This window comes from Pygocentrus nattereri, chromosome 8 (assembly GCF_015220715.1).
Source record: "Pygocentrus nattereri isolate fPygNat1 chromosome 8, fPygNat1.pri, whole genome shotgun sequence".
Classification (NCBI taxonomy): domain Eukaryota; kingdom Metazoa; phylum Chordata; class Actinopteri; order Characiformes; family Serrasalmidae; genus Pygocentrus; species Pygocentrus nattereri.
In genome coordinates this window covers 17,467,741-17,491,994 of record NC_051218.1, presented here as the reverse complement: position 1 = coordinate 17,491,994, position 24,254 = coordinate 17,467,741, and positions in this window count along the sequence as shown.

Here is a 24,254-nt window from a genome sequence, read left to right as displayed (position 1 = left end):
TTTGGATCAATGCATATTCTTCATTTACCTGATGGTTTTTGTACAACTACCATATTGCTGATCCAATCTGTACTGCATTCAACATGAGCTATTATTTGTCATCACTCCAGATCTGCAAGTTCTTCTTTAAGTGGTTTCATCATTGCAACTGGTACTCTGCGTTTTTGAGCTTAACTGGCTGTACTGTCTTGTCAATCTCAATGACGTATTCACCTTGAAGACAGCCATCTCCTGTGAACATATCTTTAAATTCCGTCATTATTTCCTACATTGTCCACTGTCCTCCCTCAGACTCCTCTTTTTTCACAATGCTGTCTTTAGCAAGTATGTTCTCATACTGAACTCTGGTCAATTTCATTCCTTCACTTGCGTTTCTGCCCAGCAAGGGAATACCACACTTCTGGTCCACCACCTGAAATTCCAATCTGTACAGTTTCTGGTTTCTGGGGTTTCTCACCTTGACTTTGCACTTACTTATGGGGTGCAGTTCTGTTTAGTTATACATCACAAGCACTTTGGCAGTCTGTTCCAACTGTGTATCAGGGTTCAGGAGATGTACAGGTATGATGTTACATGACGCTCCACAGTCTATTTGTAAAGACTGTTCTTGTGTTCTCTGTTACTGTCAGAATGTCTTCATATGTTCTGTTACTGCATGCACTGGTTTCCTTTGTTTACTTGTCTCCGAGTTTTACACATTGCAGCAAAGTGGTTATCTCGTCCACATTTCATGCATTTCTTTCTAAACCCTGGACATTTTTTCTTATTTCTTTCATGCCTTTTCCCACAGAATTTACAGGAAATCTCATTGTCTTTGTCCTTCAATCCATAATTTTTAACCATATGGACCTCCTCTACTGTTCTTCCCTCTGGAGTTTTTCTGTTCTCCTGTCCTTGATTTCTCACAAAGAATCTGTATCTCTCCAAAGTCTCGTTAACTTTTGGGCTACAGTGCTCATCAAGCATTTCAATCAGTTTCTTCACGGTTGTTCTTGTCTCTGTATTTTCTCCTCTCAGAGTATTACACAGCTCTCTGCCCTTTTCACCTATTAGGTAGTAAAACAGTTTTACCCGAGTGGTCTCCTCTGCCTCTGGCATGGCAAGCTCCAAATACAGCGTAAACTCCTCTTTCCAAGCTTTCCAGGACTTTGGTAAGTTGACTGAATCCATGTTTAAGGCGCTTGGTGGAATGACTCCCTCCATTTTCAAATATAGCACTGTCCCTCTTCACCGTGGAGGGATAACAGCGTTAGCGCATTAGCTCGCGGCTTACACTCTTCCGATAATTTGTTCATCTACCGCTGCCACCATGTTTCATTCTTTTCTCTTTCTCTCTTGTACACTGACAATAAACAGAATGGATGGTTAAAGCAATGTCTTAGCTTTATATTTATTTGGTAGAACTACAACATCCTGAAACTCTCGTGTGTGACTACTGCTGCGGCTCTATAAACCTGTACTCCTTTGGGCAGAGTTGTGTGTGTCACTCAAACAGGTGCCTACTGAAATGTGAACCACTGTTCATTGACAATCATATTGTTACAGTGGTGTCTGGGGTGGTCATTTGGATTTCAAGGAGTACACTGGCCACCCTGGCCACCCCTGTAAATCCATGCATGGCTGTGTTGCATTTTTCTGTGTTTTTTTTTTTTTGTTTTGTTTTGTGTGTTTTTGTTTTTTGTTATTAAATAATTACTTTGATATTAAGTATTTCAATAGTTTGATATATTGTAGCATTCACAGCTATTTAAAGTCTTTGTGCTTTATGATCCAGCTGTTGGCCACAACTATGCCATAAAGCTAAAGTTTTCTCTTTATTAACAGCTCATTTGCAACTTAGCTTTCATTTTACACACAAACACACATATTCACCCTGGGCCAAACTAGCTCCACCCTTCACAATAAAAGTCCTTAGCAGCATAACCCCATGAACAAATGCTGAATGACAAGAAAACTAAAACTAATAACCAAAAGCAATTCATAAATGCAATAAATAGATCTATTTGACAAAGAGTTTCAATGAGGATTTACTGTAAATTCAGGACAAAGGGTAATCAACACAGTTGGTGGTAAAGTGATGTAAATCGATAAGTATTATTCTAGTCATCCGTTTCCGTGACCAATATTTAAATCCAATCAATGTTGAAATACTAATACTACCTTGTTAGCACACAAGCTGAGAAAAGACAGAGATGGGTTAGGGTTAGGGATGTGGAGTAGTGGGAGAAGCCAACCATGACAGAGAACAGCATTAATGTTAACATTAACATCAAAAGGATTAGTGTTTTAGATGCGTTCTGACATAAGAGAGTTAATATGTTATTTAGCTCTCTTATGTCAGAATTCTGCAGCATAGCATTATAGCAAACAAGATTCACATCTTCAGCTGGAAAGAAAGCAACATTTTATACAGCCACCAAAAATCAGAAAGATTTTTCTTAGCCTTTAAACCAAAAATTCTGTCTCTAGAGGTGACTGCGGTGCTATTGTATGATGTTAGCAGGCATGTTTACAACAGCTGTTGCAAAGGTTACATTTTTCATTTGTGCAGAGTATCTTTTTAGCATGAACAAAATATGTTCTGCTTAACTGGATGCATGTGTGTTAAAAACTCTTGTTTTCTTATACAACTGTTCTGAGTTGGGCAATAGCGGCTACATAGACTGGCAGTGACTAACACTGGGAAATATCAGGCTTTTAAATAAATGTGGATGAGTTATATGTGTGCCAGAGACTGTACTTAAGAAAAACAGTGTTGGCGGACAGCTGTTCAGTTGTTTCCTGTGGCTTGTCACTGTCTAAATCAATAACAGAAGGAATTCAATTACAGTTCTGCATCTCTCTGCCTGCATAGAGGAACCAATCCTCCAATTTAGAGGGAAAGATTTATTTTAAAAGGAAAAGGGAGGGGCACGAGTGCCGTCAGTTTATTCTCACAGCTGAAGTTCAAGTTCATTTCAGAAGTGCACAAGACATAACAGGGCTTAAAACATGGAAAACACAGTGAGCTCTTATGCAAATGCAGTACTGTGTAAAAGTCAGAGACCATGCTTTTTTATTTAAATTTCCATTTCAAACAGTGGTTAAGAAAAAGTTATTCATTACAAAAAAAGCCTTCAATACCAAGTCCAGTAAAAAGTCCGTTTCCACTGCTGTCACTTTAGCTCTTCCATCCTTCCAATCTTAAAACCAAGTTACAAATCCTCCCAATGAAAGCTATTTCCCGTGGAGCCACTGATATTATGTTCTCCTTCAAAGAGACACTAACATTTACACACACCTGCAAATGTATTTCTCATGCACATCTGAAAAGGCAAGAGGAGATATGTCTGAAGAGGTCAGATATTTTATAATCCATTTGCATAAGAAAACAAAGTCAAAGGAAAATAAGCAAAAAATAAATAAATAAAAAAAATAAAAAACAGGAGTTTCTAAAACTAGAGATCAAAAAACTACTCAATGATAGAGAAAATGGAACTCTTAACAACCATTCAAGACCTGGTAGACCATCAAAACTGTAAAAACAGTAAAGCTTTCTTCTTTGAGAGAGAGGAGAAAATCAAGCTTGCTTCAGATCTGAAAAATCCACAGGTGTTTCTGTTCCTTCTTAAACGGAGAGAAGGCAACTCAACGCTACAGGTCTGAAAGGACATGTAGATGTCCAGTAGTCGTTACTGAAGAAAAAGAAGAAAAGCAGAAGCAGAAAATGTAACCAGGTTCGAAGACTAGTTAGGTGGACTAGGTGGACTAAGGTGGTTGGTTAGTGTAGTGGGTAACATCTCTGTCGTCTACGCTGTAGACTGGGGTTCAATCCCCACCTTGGCAAACACCCTACACTATACCAATAAGGGTCCTTGGGCAAGACTCCTAACACTGCCTTCGCCTACCTGTGTAAAAATAATCAAATTGTAAGTCGCTCTGGATAAGAGCATCTGCCAAATGCTGTAAAGACTAAACTTTGGAGGTATGGGGAAAACATCCCTGCAGATTTCTGTAGAAACACTAAAAAAGTTCACCAAAAAGAAAGAAATCATTAATAAAGCAAACGGTGGACACACTAAAAACTGAACGTTTGATTTTATATTTAGCTTAGTTGAAGCTTCTGTGTAATTTTCTGCTTCCTGATGCATGAAAATGTATTCCTTTTGCTTAGTGGTCATTTTGACTAAAAATTACAGTACTGCATACATTACTTTTCCTATGATGGGTACTCTCAAGGCAGGATTACCAGTAAGGAAATACAGGTTCAAATGATGGCAATTGTATATAAGCAGATAGATGGTGTATGAATAGATTAGTGTTGTAGGTGGTGCACAGTGGTCCAGGATTCTGCAGCTTGGCAAAGTATTAATGGCATGTTTGATTGCAAATGGCAAAAGCCAGACCTAGATCAGTACTCTTACACTGAGAAGGCTCATAAACATGGCCCAGAGTTGGTTTTGCTGCCACCCAACTTTCTGCCAGTGATTGATATTCCGTTTCAGTAGACATAGATCAAATACGGTTTCATTCACCTTCAGAGAAGAGCAGTCACACTGCAGATGGGAAAAGCAAGGCTTTAGCATGTGAAGGAACCCCCTAACTCCCCTTTGTAATTTGCCACTGAATAGTTTCAATCTAGCTCTCTCCCAACTTCCTTTTCCACCTTCTAAAAGCCCATTTTGATACGTTTAAGTGATATAAAAGCTGACTCCCTGACTTCCCCTCTGATGGAAACAAACATCAAAGTACAGCAAGGACAACCATTCTTCAGCATTTTTGAATACATGCACGCGGTTGTTTCACTTAAGTGAAGACGGGTTGCGTGCGTCTTTTCATTTTGTTCTTGAGAGATTGGTTTCACCCCACAGGGAGGCACAAGTTCAAACAGAGTACTGGCAAAGTGAATAGAGGAGAATCATAAATCCATAGACCTTTACTGGCGTCTGATGAGAATAAAGTGAGAGCAATCATAGGCCAAAGATACAAGTCATATGCATCACTACCACATTAAATCCCTTTCAGACTCATGGATCTCTGACCAGTTAAGAAAAGATATGCTTAGGAATGAATGCCCTGAAAACAGTGATGCGTTCAATTGACCTGATTCCAATGCGTATATTATTTCAACATGAATAAAATGCACGATATCAACACAGTTCTTGCCAAATGCAAGTAAACTGAAACATGTGGTGTATTTTATTCAAGAGAATCAAGAGAACTCTATGCACCACTTTTCCTCAGTACATTTTCATTCTTCTGCAGTCGTCTGTAAGAGAAACTAAAGTTTGGATGAATCAGATAACCTCCATGACACTGAAGATGAGTCACTCTCCCACAGTTGTAGTCACAGCGGTGGCATTCACATAGTGCCTCACATACATTCCCAGCCCCTTCAGAATCCTACCTGAGTGCACGCTCCTCTCTTTTCTAGCGTCGTCGATTCACAGACAGCAGAGTGGAGTGTGCTCCCTCTTCTTGGGCTCTCTCTTTTTCCTCTGTTCTAACTTGCGAGCAGAGCAGCAGGCTGTCTAGCCCAGCCCAGCACAACAGAGTTCACGTCAGTTCACTTCAGTACAGGACAGCGCAGAGCCAGCAGTCAGAATACCCACCTCCTGCCCAGTCAGAGCCATAAATACTCCACTTTAGCCCCCTTGTTGCTCTAAATGCAGTCTTTGAGGTGCTTTAGGGACAGTTTAAAGGGCCCGTCTTGTAGAAGACTGAATTCGCTCTCTTTTTTTTTTTAGTAAACAGTTTGGTGTGGTACAATGTTAAAGTTTAAAATGATGCAAGTCATGATCCTAATATTGAAACTTCAGATGAAAGCATTAGCCAGTCCATTCAAGTTGAAGTTATAAGAAATGTTTCAGCCTAGTCTCTTCTTAGAAAGAGGCACCAGACTGAGAAGCCAATCAGAACAGAGGTCTTAAAGGGACCATACCTTTCAGTATTTGCTTTTCACTGAGGTCCACTTAGAACATTAACAGTCTGTTTTTTCGCCGCCTTTAAGACTTATAACTGATGCCCTGTACTATCCCTCACTCTATTTCTATTCTAGAAATCTATTTTAATTAAATTCATTTATTTTTTTTATTACTAGAATTGTGTAATATTATTTTTGAAAACAAATGTTAATGAAGAGTTAATGAAGTGAGCTAAACTGCTGTAGGCTCAATTGATGGATGTATGTAAACACTTTTGTGACATCACAAAAATAGTGAATTTTTTGCCTCTTAACTAACATCTATGGATTATGCAGGCAAGTGAATAGTGATTGAGTGAAATCAAACTCTTTTACTTTTCCATGATATCATTCCTTTAAAGACACAGTAACAAAGGCAGCCTCTTTCATTCTAAGGGAAGGGTCGATTTTTTTGGCACTTAAAATCACAGAAAAAATGTAGGATATTGCCCTTTAAAAGCACTGTCTGCACAAAGTTTGTGGGTGATGGAATTAAGTAGAAAGTTAATCAGCCTGGCTTGGCTGAGTTTGAAGGGGTGAGAGAGAGAAAGAGGCAACGAGAGGGAGGGAGAGAGAGAGAGAAATCACTGCTGTGACAGAAGTGCTGTGCCTTCTTTTGCCTCCCACAGAGGCTCATTGGCAACCACAGCAAACAGTATGTCCCTCTCCTTTGCACGCTCTCTCTGTCTCCCTCATTCCCTCATTCCTATGTAATTCCTCCTCTCGATCCTCTGTTCCTGGGGAAGGGCCTGGGCTCAGATTAAATCCTTCTCTCTTTTCTGGAAAAAAAACCAGCCTGCTCATTTTGTCAGTTGAATATAGATGCTCAGCGTGCAACTACTTGTCAATCACTCCAACTCATCTAAATTATAGATGGGCAGACTACCTGCAGGCCCTTCCTCTCGCAGATGTGCAACAATAGTCCTTGTGTTTCATTTCATTCTGAATGACCTGAGCCATAGGTGCAATACAAAACACTTACAAAGGCTAGAGTCATTATTGTTGTCTTTTTTAATATATTTTATTTATTTGACCTAATTATTAATATGTAATTACTTGGGCGGTCAAACTGATAAAATAATAAATTGTGATGAATCACATTCTTTCATGTAGTTCATTGCAATTAATTGCATTTGTCTTATTTATGCAAATTTGACCCTAAAGTAAGATTTTCCCATTAAAAAGCAGAATGCTTTGCTACAGCTATATGACTGCATGACATAAGCTTCATTAGAATGCATATGTTACTGTCAGTAAGTTGACAACATTATTTCTACAACGTGAATGCCAAGTTTACATGAACCTGGACATGAAAGTCTAGTGATTTCTATAGACTCAACACAGTTTTCAATTTTCTTCATTGACACCCATTTAGAGCAACAGTGGCAACATATGACTTCATGACTGCAGCCCTCTCCCTCTCATGCTACTATATAAAGTCTAATTGATTTATTGGCATATTATTAATGCCTTATTAATGAATTATTAACTCATAACATTACTAGTATGGTATAATTATGTAATTAAAAACTACACAGGTACAGATCTCCACACATCTCACATACATATTATCTCCTTTATCATGGCTCTTTTTTATTCTCTGTTCTTTATTTGAGTTATTGTATTTTGTCTTTTTTCCCTTAGTTAAATACTGGTCTGTTTAGTATAGCATGCATTTGGGCACTCACCAGGACAAACTCCTTATAAATGCAACATACTTGGTGCAATACAGAGATTCTGATTCATATTGTGAGTTATATTTACATTCAGTTCAAACCTGGAGATGCCACTTTTTTTCATTTACATTATATGACAAAGTGGCAAACATGTAAAAACACAACTGTACAATCAACAATAACTTTATCAAATTCACATCTCCAAAGCCATCTCCTTCTCCATTTACAAATATAAAAGTGGTATCAGTTGAAAGTTTAGAAACAGCACTTCTGACAGAAGTACTACACTTTCTTCAAAGCTGCAAGTGAGAAAGAATTTTACAGTATGTAAATATATGTAACAATATGAAGGTTTCATAGCACACACTACTTCCATTTCATAACACAGATGTATCTTTAGATAAGTTAGCATGGCTTGGGCAGACCTGGGTGGACTTTTCTGGATATGAATTCACCACCAGAGTGTAAGTGGTGTGTAGCGGTGGCCTGGGTGAGATACAGTCGTTTTCTTGGCTTTTGCACAGCTGAATTTCAATAAGGAGGGAAATGTCAGCAGGGGTATAGACCTTTACTGGCTGTGAAGTCTGGAGGGAGGTGCTGGCCTAAAGGTGACCGGGGGTGGCATATACTGTAATAAAGAGGCCTGAAACTCTGCTACCTTTTGTGCGCCTGCTCTTTTGTCAAGCTCTTGAACCCCAACCTTCACACAAAGTCAGCTCTGTAGAAAGAAAAAAGAGACATGACACTTTCATATTTATAGACAAAAGACAGGAGGCCTTAGAACCTGAAGAACCCCATAAAGGTGCCCTTCAGTGAGACAGAGAATGCAGGCGTGTGGTGCACTGCAATGTGAAAGAATGAGGTTTACTGAATTCTGTAGAAACATGCTTACTTATATGCATCAAATCTACCATCCCGACTGACCAGGACATGAAACGTAGGGAGACTGGCAAAAAAACAACAAGCCCACTCACATTAGTTATAAGTTAAGTGACCCTTATTTGTCCCACAACGAGGAAAGCACCCTTCTTTTCATAATTGCCCCTGACTGTGCATTTATATGGACCCACTCAAATAAGGTAAACTTCAATTTAAAGTTGGACTTCATCTTACATCATCCACAGCTTACTTCTTTCTTAAATTAATGTACATTCACACTCACATACATTATTAGTGTAAAATGTTTTGGTAATAACTAATAAGTTCAATTTGTTTCCTGCTCTCAGTTTAATGTAACTCAATAAATTACTTTTTACTCAATCTACTGCTGCAGTAGACAGAGAAAGGTTGTAACAATGAAATGCCCTTCAGTCTGAAGGACAGAACTGGAGCACTACAATCAGTAAACATGGAATTTAAAGGAAAGAGGCACAACCACTTCAGGAGTCTGTGGTTTGTATCTATAAATAAGCTTGCTAGCTAATATAACAGCAAATCCAGCTGAAGTTTTAATGAACTCTGTAGCATAATAAAACATCAGCTAGCTATTACACTTGCTAGAATACTTAATACTGAAGCTACATGCTGTAGCCAATCTTTTCAAGGTGTCATACCTCTTTCTTTTATACATCGCATTTGCTCAGAAGATTTGATAACACTTTATTTGGAGTGGTCTTTAAAACACATTAGCAACATATCAGTAAAAAAGCCACGGTGAAGCATCTGAATAAATTGAAGTAAATATCTTGTAGATGTGTTGCTGATACATGACTTACATTAAGTTAATGTGCATTTGTATTACACAAAACCTAACCCTAACCCTAACCTCATCTCAAAACATAATACTTACCTTTGAGTCCATTGAGTGTTAGTTTTATCTACAAAGGACCATTCAAAACAAAATATCTTGACACTGACCTGACACTGCTGCTATAAGCTTGTGATTCATTTAAAACGAGTCCAAGGTGAGTCGTGAGTCATTTACAGGTGATTAGCAAGCTGAGCCATGAGTCATTTAAGGGTGATTAGTGAGCTGTGCTATGAATCTTTTAAAGGCAATTTAGTGAGCCGAGTCGTGAATCATTTATGGATGAGTATGAGTCAAGACACGAGTCATTTAAGGGAAAGTCCCAAGTAGAATAGTGAGTTGTTTAAGGGTAAGCCGAGTTGCAAGTCATTTAAGGGTGAATCATGACTCATTTAAGTTCAATCAGCAAACCACAATGTGAGTCATTTATGAACGAGTCATTTAAAGTAAAGTAGAAATTGGAGTAACAAGTCATTTAAGGGTGATTCAGGGTCAAGTCAATCAACATGTATGGGAGTCACTGAGTTAAGTTCTAATATGTGTAATGAAATTGTTTGTATTTGACCCAAACTTGCTTTAAACAGGAGATTTCTACACATTTGTAACTATCTGTATCTCACAAAAGTGAGTACACCCTTCTCATTTATGTAAATATTGTATTATATCTTTTCATGGGACAACACTATAAAAATGAAACTTGGATATAACTTAAAGTAGTCAGTGTACAGCTTGTATAGAAGTGTAGATTTATTGTCCTCTGAAAATTATTCAACACACAACCATTAATGTCTAAATATCTGGCAACACAAGTAAGTAGGCCTCACAATGAGCATGTCCAAATTGTGCCCAATTATGTTGTTGTCCCTCCCTGGTGTCATGTGACTCGTTAGAGGCTCCAGGTGTGAATGGGGAGCAGGGCTGTTAAATGTTATGTTTTGGGGACAATTCGTTCATACCGGTCAACGAATATTTAACATGACACCTCATGGCTAAGAACTTTCTGAGGATGTGAGAAATAGAGCTATTGCTCTCCACATAGATAGCCTAGGCTATAAGAAGATTGCTAACACCCTGAAACTGAGCTATAGCATTGTGGCCATGGTCATACGGTGGTTTTCCAATTCAGGTTCCACTAAGCTGACGCACAAGAAAGCCCACAGACAGTTTGCTGAAGATAAGCAGTCCAAGAACATGGATTACTAGAACCATGTCCTGTGGTCTGTTGAGACCAAGATAAACTTGTTTAGCTCAGATGGGGTCCAGCATGTGTGGCAGCACCCTGGTGAGTACTAAGTCAACTGTCTTTTGTCTACAGTCAAGCATGGTGGTGGTAGCATCATGGTCTGGGGCTACATGAGTGCTGCCGGCACTGGGGAGCTGTGATTCATTGAGGGAAACATGAATTCCAACATGTACTGTGACATTATGAAGCAGAGTATGATCCCCTCCCTTTTGGAAACTGTGTCACATGGCAGTTTCCAACATGATAACAGCCCTAAACACACCTCCAAGATGACAACTGCCTTGCTGAGGAATCTGAAGGAAAAGGTGAAGGACTGGCCAAACCCTAAACCCAACTGAGCACCTGTGGGGCATCCTCAAGCGGAAGGTGGAGGAGCAGAAGGTGTCTAACATTCATCATGTCATCATGGAGGAGTAGAAGAGGATTCCAGTAGCAACCTGTGCAGATCTGGTGAATTCCATCCCCGAGAGTGTTAAGACAGTGCTAGATAATAATGATGGTCACATAAAATATTGATACTTTGAGCACAATTTGGGCATGTGCACTGTGAGGTGTACTCACTTGTGTGCCAACTGTTTAGACATTAATGGCTGTGTGTTGAGTTATTTTCAGAGGACAGTAAATCTGTACTGCTATTTATAATACTTTAAGTCATATCCGAGTTTCATTTCTATAGTTGTCCCATGAAAAGATATAATAAAATATTTGCAGAAATATGAGGGGGGTACTCATCTTTGTGACATACTGTAGATATTTACCATAAAACTTTGGAAATAAAAAAGTATTACAATGCTCCCTTGTCTTCCCTAAAAGTTAAAAGTTTTACAAAGACTGTATGTCCAAGCCAAGAACCATATAGACTCCTTTATTATTAGGAGTGCAGAGCCAACAGAAGAGCTTACACTGAAGAAACCTTGAAGCGTAGTAAAAGCACAAAGACATCAACATAGCATGTGAATGTTGGAAAGAGAGTATAAAAAGTGTGTGTGTGTGACTGTGTGTTTGTGTGTGTTTATCTGAATGCCTGCGTGCAACAGCCACCACACTGAAGCCAAGGACAGCCTGTCAGCTTGTGACCTGCATCACCCTAAAGTAAGAAGTGCCTCTCTCAGCACAAAGGCCTTCGCCACCCTCTGAACAGCTGCCGAGTCTGCACAACTCCTCACCACTCTTAAATACACCCAGCCTGCTGCTTTAGTGCCTGAAATCACCCCACTGTCCAAAGCCTCAATTCTAATCCCACTCCCCACCATTGCATCTAATCTGAGTTCCCCCTTCGCAATAAAGCTCAGCTCAGAACAGTCAGCGGCAGGGAGAAGTAAATGCGGCTACTGCAAATGAAATCATAGTGTTGTCCTTCTGTTTGTAAATGCCCCCTGCAGAGCTGAGCCACTGGACCACTGGGAGGAGATATTGCATTGCTTTCTCAAAGGCATCCTCTTCCATGCCTAGATACACAGGTTATATATTCACATTAATTGAAAATGCCCCTTGGCGCAATATGCAGTGTTAAGCATCTCTGCAAATTAAGATGTAAGATTGTAGATGTAACGCAAAGACAAACAAACATTTCAGCAGATGAAAGTGTGTGGATAATTGAGGAATCTATCTCTGAGGGACTTGCCGTAAACAGTTTACCCCAGAGTGATACCACTGTCATTTTGCTTTACCATTCAAATGTAATTATATATTTACATGATTAACTATGTAGTTAGCAGTTAAATAATGAATTACATTTACATTCAATTTACATTCCGCGTTCACAGGTTAGCATTTCTGCCTTTTATTCATATTAATCATTTTTTGTTTATTATTTCAATGAATAAAAGCCCACAGCAATAAACCTTTCATCCAATTCAAATAATTCTTGTTAGGAAACAAACAGATCAGACACTTGCAAATTAAAAAAAATATGATTGTAGTTTACTTAGAGGTTTAGAAGAATCACAAGGAGGGTAGTCGTAACAGTCCCACAGGCAAAAATTACAGACTTTAAACTGTAACCAAAGGCACATCAGGAGAGTGAAACCTGATACGAGTCCAAATTCAAAACCCAAGAGATCAGAACAATTGCATCAAACAAGCTGATAAGGACCAAACACGAAAAAGATCATACGCAAAAAAGCTTAACAAAAACAGGATGCCCAGTCTGCAACAGGGAAGGCTGGCAATACTTCACAATGTGCTAGTCTAAAGCCTGGGCTTAAATACTGACTAGCTAATGACTAGATGATCATCAGGTGAGTGAATTCAGAATTCCAGTGAGGAGGATTTTTAAAAAAATGGACATTCATTCGTGGTTGGTGAAGTGAGTGATCTTCCAGTGGCTCATGGGAGTTGAAGTTCTCTTAATAGTCCATGGATTCAACTGATCCCAGAAGAAAAAGAGAACAGACACAAGGAGGCATCCTGTACATGTACAAGCCATTCATTTTCCAGCATAATGGGGGGAGAAATGGAGTAAACACATGGAACAGAAAAATATACAGAAGCTGATCATCTTTCTTCCATATTTTTAGAAGTTTTGCATGAAGTGTGGACCCTGTGAGGAGACACAAAGTCACTGGATAGGTGGTGGCTGAAGGGTCAAAGAGACAAACTTGCAGATGGAAAAGTGTGTTGACTATGGGTAGAGCAATTAAAAACATACAATTAAACATACAAAAGAAAAACTGTACAAACAAAAGTAAATGGTAATTAAAAGAAGAGTTATCATGACTCTGGCAGTACAGTACAAGTTCACTTTCAGTTAGCTCTACTCATATTTCCCCGTGTTCTCTCAGCTTGAGGCGAGTACCATTGAGCCAGCCTTCTCAGCCCACTAACCTTCTTCCATACCTCTTATAGGATAAGCCCCATCACTGTATTACCTGAGCTGAACCATTCCACTCCACAGGGGTGTTGCTATCCTACAAGGGTAAGTTATAATGAGAGTAAGTACAAACAAGATCTAAAAGCAGTTAATGTCACAAGGCCTTGATATGTTGTGCCAGCAGTAGGAATATTTTAAATTCAATGTGCACATATACCTTAACCTGTCTGTTTCTCTTATAGGTTCTGAGTTGAAGACATCACCCCTCCCATGAGCTGTCCGTGGGCCCTCTGGCGCGCTGTTATTGATTCAAGATTCAAGAGTTTTATTGTCATATGCACAGCAGAACAGGCAGTTACGCCATACAATGAAATTCTTACTTTGCTGTTCCTCCATTCACCAAATTTTATCTTAAGAGAATAAAAAAGAAAACGTAAGAATAACTAAAAACAGTAGTAAAAAGTAAAAGAAAAAAAATGTACCGTATGTGCAAAGTTGAAATAAAATTAAAGTTACATGTGCGTACGTGCAAATATGTAGAGCCACTGTTCATAAAGTGCATCAAGTAACAGATGTAAACAGCAAACAGTAGTGTTTGGTGCAAGTAATAGATGTAAACAGTAAACAATATTGTTCTGTGCAGGTAATAGATGTAAACAGTATTGCTCTTACAGCAGCAGTACAGTGTAGGTAAGGTGCAGTTATTGAGTGTAAACTAGTTCAGAGTGGGAGGGGGAAAGAGTTAGTAAGTGAGGTTTTCACCAGCCTGATGGCCTGTGAATAGAAACTGTTGGTCAGTCTTGTAGTCCTGGACTTCACACTCCTGTAATGTCTCGTAGGTAGGAGTAGGTAGGAGTGTGAAGAGTCTGTGCTGGGGGTGTGCACTGTCCCTGATGATGTTGTGGGCCCTCCTGATGACCCTGGCATGATAAATATCCTGTAGTGAGGGGAAGGCTGCTCCTGGGATGGACTATACATTTTTGATCACACACACTGGAGAGCCTTTCTGTCCTGAGCAGTGCAGTTTCCATACCAGACCGCAATGGAGCTGGTAAGAACACTCTTGATCGTTCTCCTGTAGAAGGTGCTGAGAATTTTGGCTGGCATGCCAAATTTCCTCAGTCTTCTCAGAAAGTACAGTGATGTGGATGCCAAAGAATTTGAAGGTTTTCACCCTCTCCACCTCTGTCTCACCTATGTACAGTGATGTGTGCATCTCCCGCTTCCTCGTTGGATCAACAATCATTTCCTTGGTCTTGTTTACATTCAAGGAAAGATTGTTATGACACCAGGCCACCAGCTCAGCCACCTCCTTCCTGTTGCTGTCTCGTCCCCACCAGTGATCAGACTGTAGAATCATCAGCAAACTTGATGATGCTGGTGTTGTTCTGGGAGACCACACAGTCATAAGTGAAGAGTGTGTACACAAGGGGGCTCAGCACACAGCCCTGGGGGATCCCTGTGCTCACTGTTCTTGTGCTGGATGTGTGACTGACTAGGGTCTGTCTGATAGAAAGTTCAGCACCCAGTTACAGAGGGCAGGTGTCAGTCTGAGATTGTGGAGCTTTTCTGAGAGTTTGTGTGGGATGACCATGTTAAATGCTGAGCTGTAGTCAATGAATAGCATTCTGACATGTGTCCTTGCCCTCCAGGTGTGTGAGGGCTGTAAGGAGGGCTGTGTGAAGGGCCGTGTTCACTGCATCGTCTGTGGACCTGTTCCGACGATATGCAAACTGAAGAGGGTCTATAGTGTTTGGAATGGTCTCCTGGATGTGAGCCATTACTATTATCTCGAAGCACTTCATCACGATTGGGGTGAGTGCAACAGGGCGATAGTCATTTAGGCAGGTCACATTGCTTTTCTTTGGGAGGGGTACGATGATGGTGGACTTGAAGCAGGATGGCACAAAAGCTTGCGCGAGGGCCAGCTGCTCTCCGTGGGTATATTCTCTTCAAGGTCCTGCACACATCCACTGATGTCACAGTGAGTGATGTGTTCTGTGTGGCCATAATGTCTCTCGGTCAGCCAGGGTTGAGGGCCTCGAAGTGAGCATAAAACATTTAGCTCATCAGATAGTGTAGTGTGGCTGGTTGTGACCACCCTGCTCATCTGTTGGTAGTGGGTGATGTGCTGTAGACCTTGCCACATGTGCTGGGTGTCTGTGGTGGTGTGGTAGCCTTCCAACTTCAGCCTATACTGTCTCTTGGCCTATCTGATAGAGCTCCGCAGGTAATATCTGGACCTTTTGTAATCTTTAGTGTTGCCTGAGAGAAATGCAGCATGGCAAGCACGTAGCATGGACCGAACTTCCCTGTTTATCCAGGGTTTCTGGTTAGGGTATTTTCTGCAGTGCCTTGTAGGGACAACGCTTTCAATGCAGCTGCTGATGTAGCCCATTACCCCAAAAGCATAGTCCTCTAGATCAACAGTACAGTCCTCTCTCATAGCAGCAGTTCTGAACACATCCCAGTCTGTATTGTCAAAGCAGTCCTAAAGCACCAAGTCAGTTTCTTCATTCCAAACTGAGTCTCTTACTCACTGGAAGTGCTTGCTTGAGGAGTTGTCTGTATGCTGGGTAGAGGAACACGGAGATGTGGTCAGACTGTCCAAAGTGCGGCCGAGGCATGTTGCTGTAAACTTGGTCGAGTATGTTACTCTCCCTCGTCGGAAAGCTCACGTGCTGATGGTACTTGGGGAGGACAGTCCTCAGGTTGCAGTGGTTGAAGTCGCTAGCAACAATGAACACGGCGTCCAGGTGCACGGTCTCTTGTTTACTGAGCTGAATTCTCTAGACAGATAAAAGGCTCTGCACTTCGCCATCAGCAGCTCTAAATCAGCTGAACAATGTTTTTCAACAGTCTTTTATGTCTATACACCACCTGTTGTTCACGTAGATGCAGACACCACTGCTTTTGTTCTTCCCTGATGCTGCCATGTGGTCCCCATGATGGACGGAGTGCGTTTCCAACTGGATTGCCGAGTCTGGCGTGCTGTCCGAGAGCCAGGTTTCCATGAGGATAAGAACACAGCACACTCTGATCTCACGCTGAGTTGTTATTGTGGTCCTCAGCTCATCCAGCTCGTTTTCGAAGGAACGAACATTAGCTAGCAACAGGCTAGGTAGCGGTGGCAGTGTAGCCCTAGCCTTTAGCCTAGCATGTAGCCCATGAAGAAAGTAAAAGAAAGTTGAAGTCCGAGAGGCTAAAGGTAAGTTCATGATGAACTTTACCAATCTCCAGGAGTCCCTCTCTACTGTAACTAACTGTACCATAGATGTTCTGTACATTTAAAATAAATAATAAAGTTAAAATAAGTAATAAATAGCGTCGGTTGCAGGAGGTACACTCAAAGACGTCTCCCATGGTGGGCGCTATCTTGCAAGCTCAGTTAGCTCAGCCTCCCTGTTACTGACTCTGCAAAAGGAACAGACAACAGGTAAGTATTACAGATTACAGGTTTACAGGTAAGTATTGCACTCACACACGACCCCATCGTCATGACCCCATCGTTTTGTCTAGGGTATGTGGGATCAGTAACATGTGGCATTAAAATACTGAACTGGTGAGAATTGATTAGAATCGTGAGCAAACCAATATTGAGCTTTTGAAGCCATTTTTATTAAAATATCAAGAAAACCAGAGTGTTGTGATATCTAGTACCACACTGGAAGAATCAAACTGGACGGCACCAAAGAAAAGAACGAATCAAAACCAAACCATGCTTACCTACTCTGAAACGATATTTAGCTGATCTAAAAAAAAATACTAAAGAAACAAAAGCCAACTACTCTACTCTTCCCTAGCCAGTAACCAAAAGTACATGTGGCAGTGTCCACTCTCTGACCTAGGGAGCTAGACAGAGTAGACATCTACATGGTGCAAATGTATAAGCACACTCCTCTTACCTGCTTGAAGACAAACTAATACAAAACACATAATCAGTCTTGAAGGCCTCTTTTAAAACATGGGCTCCTCCCCCAACTGCATCAGTCAGGCCTCTGATTGGTTCTCACATGACTGGTTCCAGAGCAGGTACCTCTGAGAAGGAAGAGACCAAGAGAGATAAGGGGAGACACACAAACAAACAAAAAAACAAAATACGTGCTTACACGTAACATAGGCAATACCTTTGCCTCATGACAAACCGACTCCAGATGTCATTACATCCCCAGATAATGATCCACCACGATAGATAGATAGATAGATAGATAGATAGATAGATAGATAGATAGATAGATAGATAGATAGATAGATAGATAGATAGATAGATAGATAGATATTTTTTCTTTTTTCATAGATGCAGAGTAACAAATAAGATCAGGTTGCACCACTTTTCACCTATTCTAAGAGTTATAAACATATTGAAACCAAAAGGTGGAAGAATGAGGTGGAAGAATGAGGCCAAAGCTGTGTAAAATGAACTAATAGCTTATTCACCCTCTTCTCCTTCTAAATATCCATCTAGTTACTCCATTCAAATTTCTCCAAAGGCCACTTTCCATAGCAATAACCATCTGGGCTCAGGCTTTGTAATAAGCTGAGCTATGAGCCTCTGCTGGCGCAACAAGACAACAGGGCCTTGTATACTGCAACATGTGTCACCATGTCAGTTGGGAAATGTTAAATCATGCAATGGTCCCACTCGCTCAATCCACCTGCAACAATGCAATAAAGCAAGTGTTGCAGAGAGCGAGTAGTTTATATAAAGCAATAGTTTATTCAGAGTTTGACAAGGCTGCTAGCCAGCTGAGTTGCTAGTTTGAAGGATGTAAGGGGGCACAGTGTGGGCTAAAATTGTCCTTAGCTGCTCTTTTAAGTGTATTTACTTAGTCTACGGTTGCTGTGGCAGAATCTGGGAGCAGTTGACAGTAATTAGCTTGCATAATGCATAGAGTGTCTGTTTGGAATCCGGAGTCTATTCTCAATAACGAGAACGTATCGTTCATTTATCTGCTATGGATATTAATCTGAATGACCGCGGCTGGCATCTTGAACATTTTTATAGCAGAAATGTAATTTCCATTGTGCCACTCTGCTGGTTCATAATGTAGTACGGCCGGATTCAATCATAGACCCATACATATTCGATAGATAGTTTCAAATGACATGTAGCTCTATCCATGAGTGCAATTTTGCTGGAGAGATCATTAGGGCAGTATTTCCAAATCACTGCTCGTTCATCACTGCAAACAGCATACAACATAAAAGGCTAATTTGAGCCATGGTCCTGTCTGAGACGTTACATAAGAAGTAGGAAGAGTGGTCTTTTTTGTAAATGACTGAAGTTAAAAATGTAGGAATATTGATATTAAAGGTTCCAAGTCATGTTTATAGTTTTTTTTTTATTATTATTTTTCCCTGTTGTTCATTTACAATTTGGTTGTGTAGCTTTATGTATGAGATGCAATCATAATTGATATGCATGACCGTTTCTCAGTTATCTTTATCTCCCAGAATATGATATTACTCTGGCTTCTAGGCTCATTTTAACATGTTTAGAAAATAATGCACTAAAACTTTTGTACAGGTCACATTTTACATTTGATTTTTTTAAATAAAACAAATTAAAACAGTAATCATTCATTCATAGAAATATTCCTAATAACATCAAGGTGAACAGGCCGAGCTAAACTAATATATATATATATATATATATATATATATATATATATATATATATATATATATATAGACAGATGTGCATAAATGATTTGGTTTATGTGACATCACAAAAACAAGAAGTTAAAAAACAGGCTGTTTCTGCAGTTGTTTCTGTATATGGATGGTACAGCCTGGGGAGGGAATTGGTCGATTTTTAAGCTTTAACGTGTTTGCATACTGCATTATTACTCATTTTAAAAAGTGAGGTAAATTGGGCTTTCCATGATATGGGCCATTATTGTCAGAGAAGACAATCTACCATATTCATAAGAATGATATCAGGTTAAGCTAAATGTGATTTTATTACAGTCTAAATTTCCTTCCCAAAAGTATTTGGGGGCCATAGCTCATCTCTCCGGCCATGGCTCCATGTGACTAATCGCAGAGAGATGAGGCTAGCCGACAGCTTTATGCGTGAGCCTGCCTGCCTATGTTTATGGTGACTGGATGACATCATTAGTTTTATTTAGATCAATTTCACACCGTCTGTCTGATTAATAGGGAGACAATTAAATGCGGCGAGGCTCTAAATCCCACTGTAAATTACGGAAGGATGAGCATGAGAAAGAGGCTTTAGTCAAAGTAGTGCAAAGCAGTTTCTTTCCTTTGCTAGAAAAAGAGACTGCTACAATCTAATACCATGCAAAACATTATACCAACAATGGATCCCTCAAAGGACAACATCATCAGAGCATTTTCAAACTGCCCAGCTGTTTTTGAAGTTTTATAAAGAAAATGTTCTTTGAACTACTGGATATAATTTGCTTTTCTTCTCTCTTAAGGGAATGCTTTAATGGAAAATCAAATTTACACAGATTTTCCACTAAACTCAAACTTACTTAATTCAGTTGAGAGACGTGTGGTGTCCAAATGTTAAAGCTTTAGTTTTGCACTGGAGCTGTGGGCTAACATGTAGAGTGGGAACAAGAACCCCAGTGTAATACATTAGCATGTAAAAGTTTGAACACCCCTGGCTAAATAACATGTGTTCGATCTTGCTGGAGTAGAGTTTGTATGAGTTTTTAGCTGGACAGTTAGATCACCACATCTGCTTTGTCATTATTTAAATGTTCAATGGGAAAAACATACAAATAATGTTGAATACTTCTTTGTAAAAAAAAAGGTGTAAATAGGTATTTTCATTGTGATAAATAATAATAATAATAATAATAATAATAATAATAATAATAATACTTCTAAATGAATTTATAGTTCATATCAACATGTACTTAATACAATTTATTTCATGTCATAATATATAAAAATCAAGGGGCGCCAATAATAATTTTTTGTTTTGTTTTTGTTTTTTCAATTTGATTCAAAATTCACAAGGGCCCACCCTTTGCAGCTATAACTCTTCTGGGAAGGCTTTCCACAAGGTTTAGGAGTGTGTTTATGGGAATTTTTTACCATTCTTCCAGAAGCGCATTTGTGAGGTCAGACACTGATGTTGGACATGAAGGCCTGGCTCCCAGTCTCCGCTCTAATTCATCCCAAAGGTGTTCTATCGGGTTGAGGTCAGGACAGTCAAGTTCTTCCACACCAAACTCACTCATCCATGTCTTTATGGAACTTGCTTTGTGCACTGGTGCCCATTCATGTTGGAACAGGAACGGGCCATTTCCAAACTGTCCCACAAAGTTGGGAGCATGAAATTGTCCAAAATCTCTTGGTCTGCTGAAGCATTAAGAGTTCCTTTCACTGGAACTAAGAGGTCGAACCCAGCTCCTGAAAAACAACCCCACACCATAATCCCACCTCCACCAAACTTTACACTTGGCAAAATGAAGTCAGACAAGTACCGTTCTTCTGGCAACCGCCAAACCCAGACTCGTCCATTGGTTTGCCAGATGGAGAAGCATGAATCCTCACTCCAGAGAACATGTCTCCACTGCTCTAGAGTCGGTGCTTTACACCACTGTATTCAATGCTTTTCATTGCGCTTGGTAATGTAAGGCTTGGATGTGGCTTCTTAGCCATGGAAACCCATTCCATGAAGCTGTCTACACACTGTTCTTGAGCTAATTTGAAGGCCACATGAAGTTTGGAGGTCTGTAGCGATTGACTCTGCAGAAAGTTGGCGACCTCTAAGCATTATGCGCCTCAGCATCCGCTGACCCCACTCTGTCATTTTACATGGCCTGTTGTTACCAGTCACTTCCACTTTGTTATAATACCACTGACAGTTGACTGTGGAATTTTTAGAAATTTCATGACTGGACTTATTGCACAGGTGGCATCCTATCACAGTACCATGCTGGAATTCACTGAGCTCCTGAGAGTGACCCATTCTTTCACTAATCTTTGCAGAAGCGGTCTGCATGCCTAAGTGCTTAGTTTTATACACCTGTGGCCATGGAAGTGATTGGAACACCTGACTTCAATAATTTGCATGGATAAGTAATTTTCTTTCTAAATATAGCGTAACAAGTAATACAAGCTTATTTGCACCAGCGGTATGCTGAAATCACCACACTTGCCTCAAACCATGTCAAATAATCTCAGTTACGGTTGTATTGTGGTTTCTGATGCAGTTTCACACCCTTTTAATAAAAATAAATAAAAGTACTGTGCCCTGCATAGCTGACAATGCACACTTAGTTAGCGATTTATAAATTTAAGTGCAAATGGTATTGAATAGCCATGGTCATAGAAATTGTTTGAACCAAAGGTGTAATGATTTCAACATTTGCATGATAGGTAGTCAATGCTTGACTAAATAGTAAACAAACATGAATAGATGTTAATCATACCTTATTTATCATTTAACCCTGTACATACTTTGCTATTTTTGCATGTAGCAATATAAAATTACAAGCGTAAATTCTTTTGAAAACTCAAAATGTATAAGTGCCAGAAAAAAAATGGCCCTTTTCCAGATAACTGCACAATATCCATCCATCCATCCATCCATTTTCCAAACCGCCTCTCCGTCAGGGTCGCTGGAGCCTATCCCAGCAGTCTTCGGGTGAAAGGCAGGATACACCCTGGACAGGTCGCCAGTCCATCACAGGGCAGACAGACAGACACAGACAGTCACTCACACATTCACACCTAGGGGCAATTTAGCATGTCCAATTGGCCTGACTGCATGTCTTTGGACTGTGGGAGGAAACCGGAGAACCCAGAGGAAACCCACGCAGACACGGGGAGAACATGCAAACTCCACACAGGGAGGACCCCGGCTGCCCGGCCGGGGAATCGAACCCAGGCCCTCCTTGCTGTGAGGCGACAGCGCTACCCACCACACCACCATGCCGCCCGCTACTGCACAATATATGGCCAAAAATATATAGACACACCCCAGTTACTGAGTTTCAGATGTTTTATCCACATTCCTTACTAACAGCTATATAAAATCAAGCATATAGCCAGGCAATCTGCATAGACAAACACTGGCATTAGAATGGGTTGTACTGAAGAGCTTGGTGACTTTAAAAGTGGTATCATTGGATGCCACCTTTTCCACCAATGAGTTACTATAGTTTCTGCCCTGCTCGATCTGTGCCAGTCAATTGTAAGAACTGTAATTGTGAAATGAAAGCAACAACAGCTCATCCACAAAGCAGTAGACCACACAAATGCACAGACCAAGCCATGCCAAGTGCTGAAACATGTAGCACATATAAATCACCTGTCTTCAGATGAGTTTACAGCTGTCTCCAGAAGCAACATCAGTGCCAGAACTGCACATTGGGAAATCATAAAGTGGGTTTCCATGTCTCAAAAGCCACACACAAACCTAAGATCATTATGCGCAATGCCAAGCATCAGCTGTAGAGGTGTAATCTCCACTGGACTCTGGAGCAGTGGAATTGTGTCCTCTGGAGTGATTAGTCATGCTTTTCTATCCAGCAGTCCAATGGAGAAATTCGGGTTTGATGGATGCCAAGATAATGCTGCCTGCCAGAATGTGCAGTTCGATGGACACTTTTGGGAGGAACTATAATGTTGATTGTGAGTCTTCTCATCCATAATCATTGCTTGACCTCACAAATGCACTTTTGATTACATAGGCACAATTCCCACAGACACACTCCAAAATCTTGTGGAAAGCCTTCACAGAAAAGTGGACACTGTTATAGCCACATAATCCAGCCAGCTCAGTATTAATGGTTTTGGAATGGGATGTCCAACAAGCTCAGATAGGTGTGATGGTCAGGTGCCCATCACGAATTGTAATTCTAAATATTGTGAAAACATTTTCTAAATGGAAGACAGATTTAGCAGCATTCCCTTCTTTCATTGATATTAATGATATTACTGTCCAAAAAATACACTGCCAATGAAAACTGTTTTATATTTAGTAAAATTTTTAGAAAAAAATGAAAAAGAAAAAAAAAGAAAACATGCAACAGCCTAGTAGTACCACAAGTGTCAAAAAGAACAAGTCAAGTGCTCAAGCTGGGAAATAAACTATTTAAACCCTAAGACCCTGGGGGGAAGTGCTTCAGTGTTCAAGTTCAAAGTGAGCAAACAGGAGATTCAATTAAGCTTTGAAACTATATACTACTCCAGCACAGGTACTAGGTTCCTCCGCTTTTCTATTTGATTCCAGTCCTTGGGTACCGTTTCATTTATCTCTGAGCATCTAAGAGCTTTATTTTGAGAATCACAGTAGATGATGGACTGAAGGTACACAGTCATGCTTTTATTGTTCTACCTGCCAAACCCTACTCTCTTCACATTGATCCACCTTGAGCACACAGCCATACAAACAAAGCCATCCACAACGTTCTGCCACCTTCCCTAAAAATTACCCCTACTCCCCCACTGCTTGACAAATCAAGCACCATACCATCACCATTTCTCTCTCTCTCTCTCTCTCTCTCTCTCTCTCTCTTTCTCTCTCTCTCTCTCTCTCTCTCTCTCTGTTTCTTCGTTTCCCTCCCTCTGGTTGCCAGCACTTTGAGCAATTTTCTTCCCTAAATTGTCAGGTCTGAATGGCTCCTGCAACAGCGTGAGGTGGACAGGCCTGCCGGCCGGTGGTGGGTAGGTGGGATGGCTCCCTGTATGAGCGCTATCGCCGTCCTCTTTCATTTTAACCCCAGCATGCCGTTGTCACAAAGCAAACAAAGATATTCCTATCCACCGAGCTCCTGACTGTGAGAAGAAAGAGAGGAACACGAGTAAACAAAACTATGACAGGCACCTCGATCAGAGGAAGAGCATAA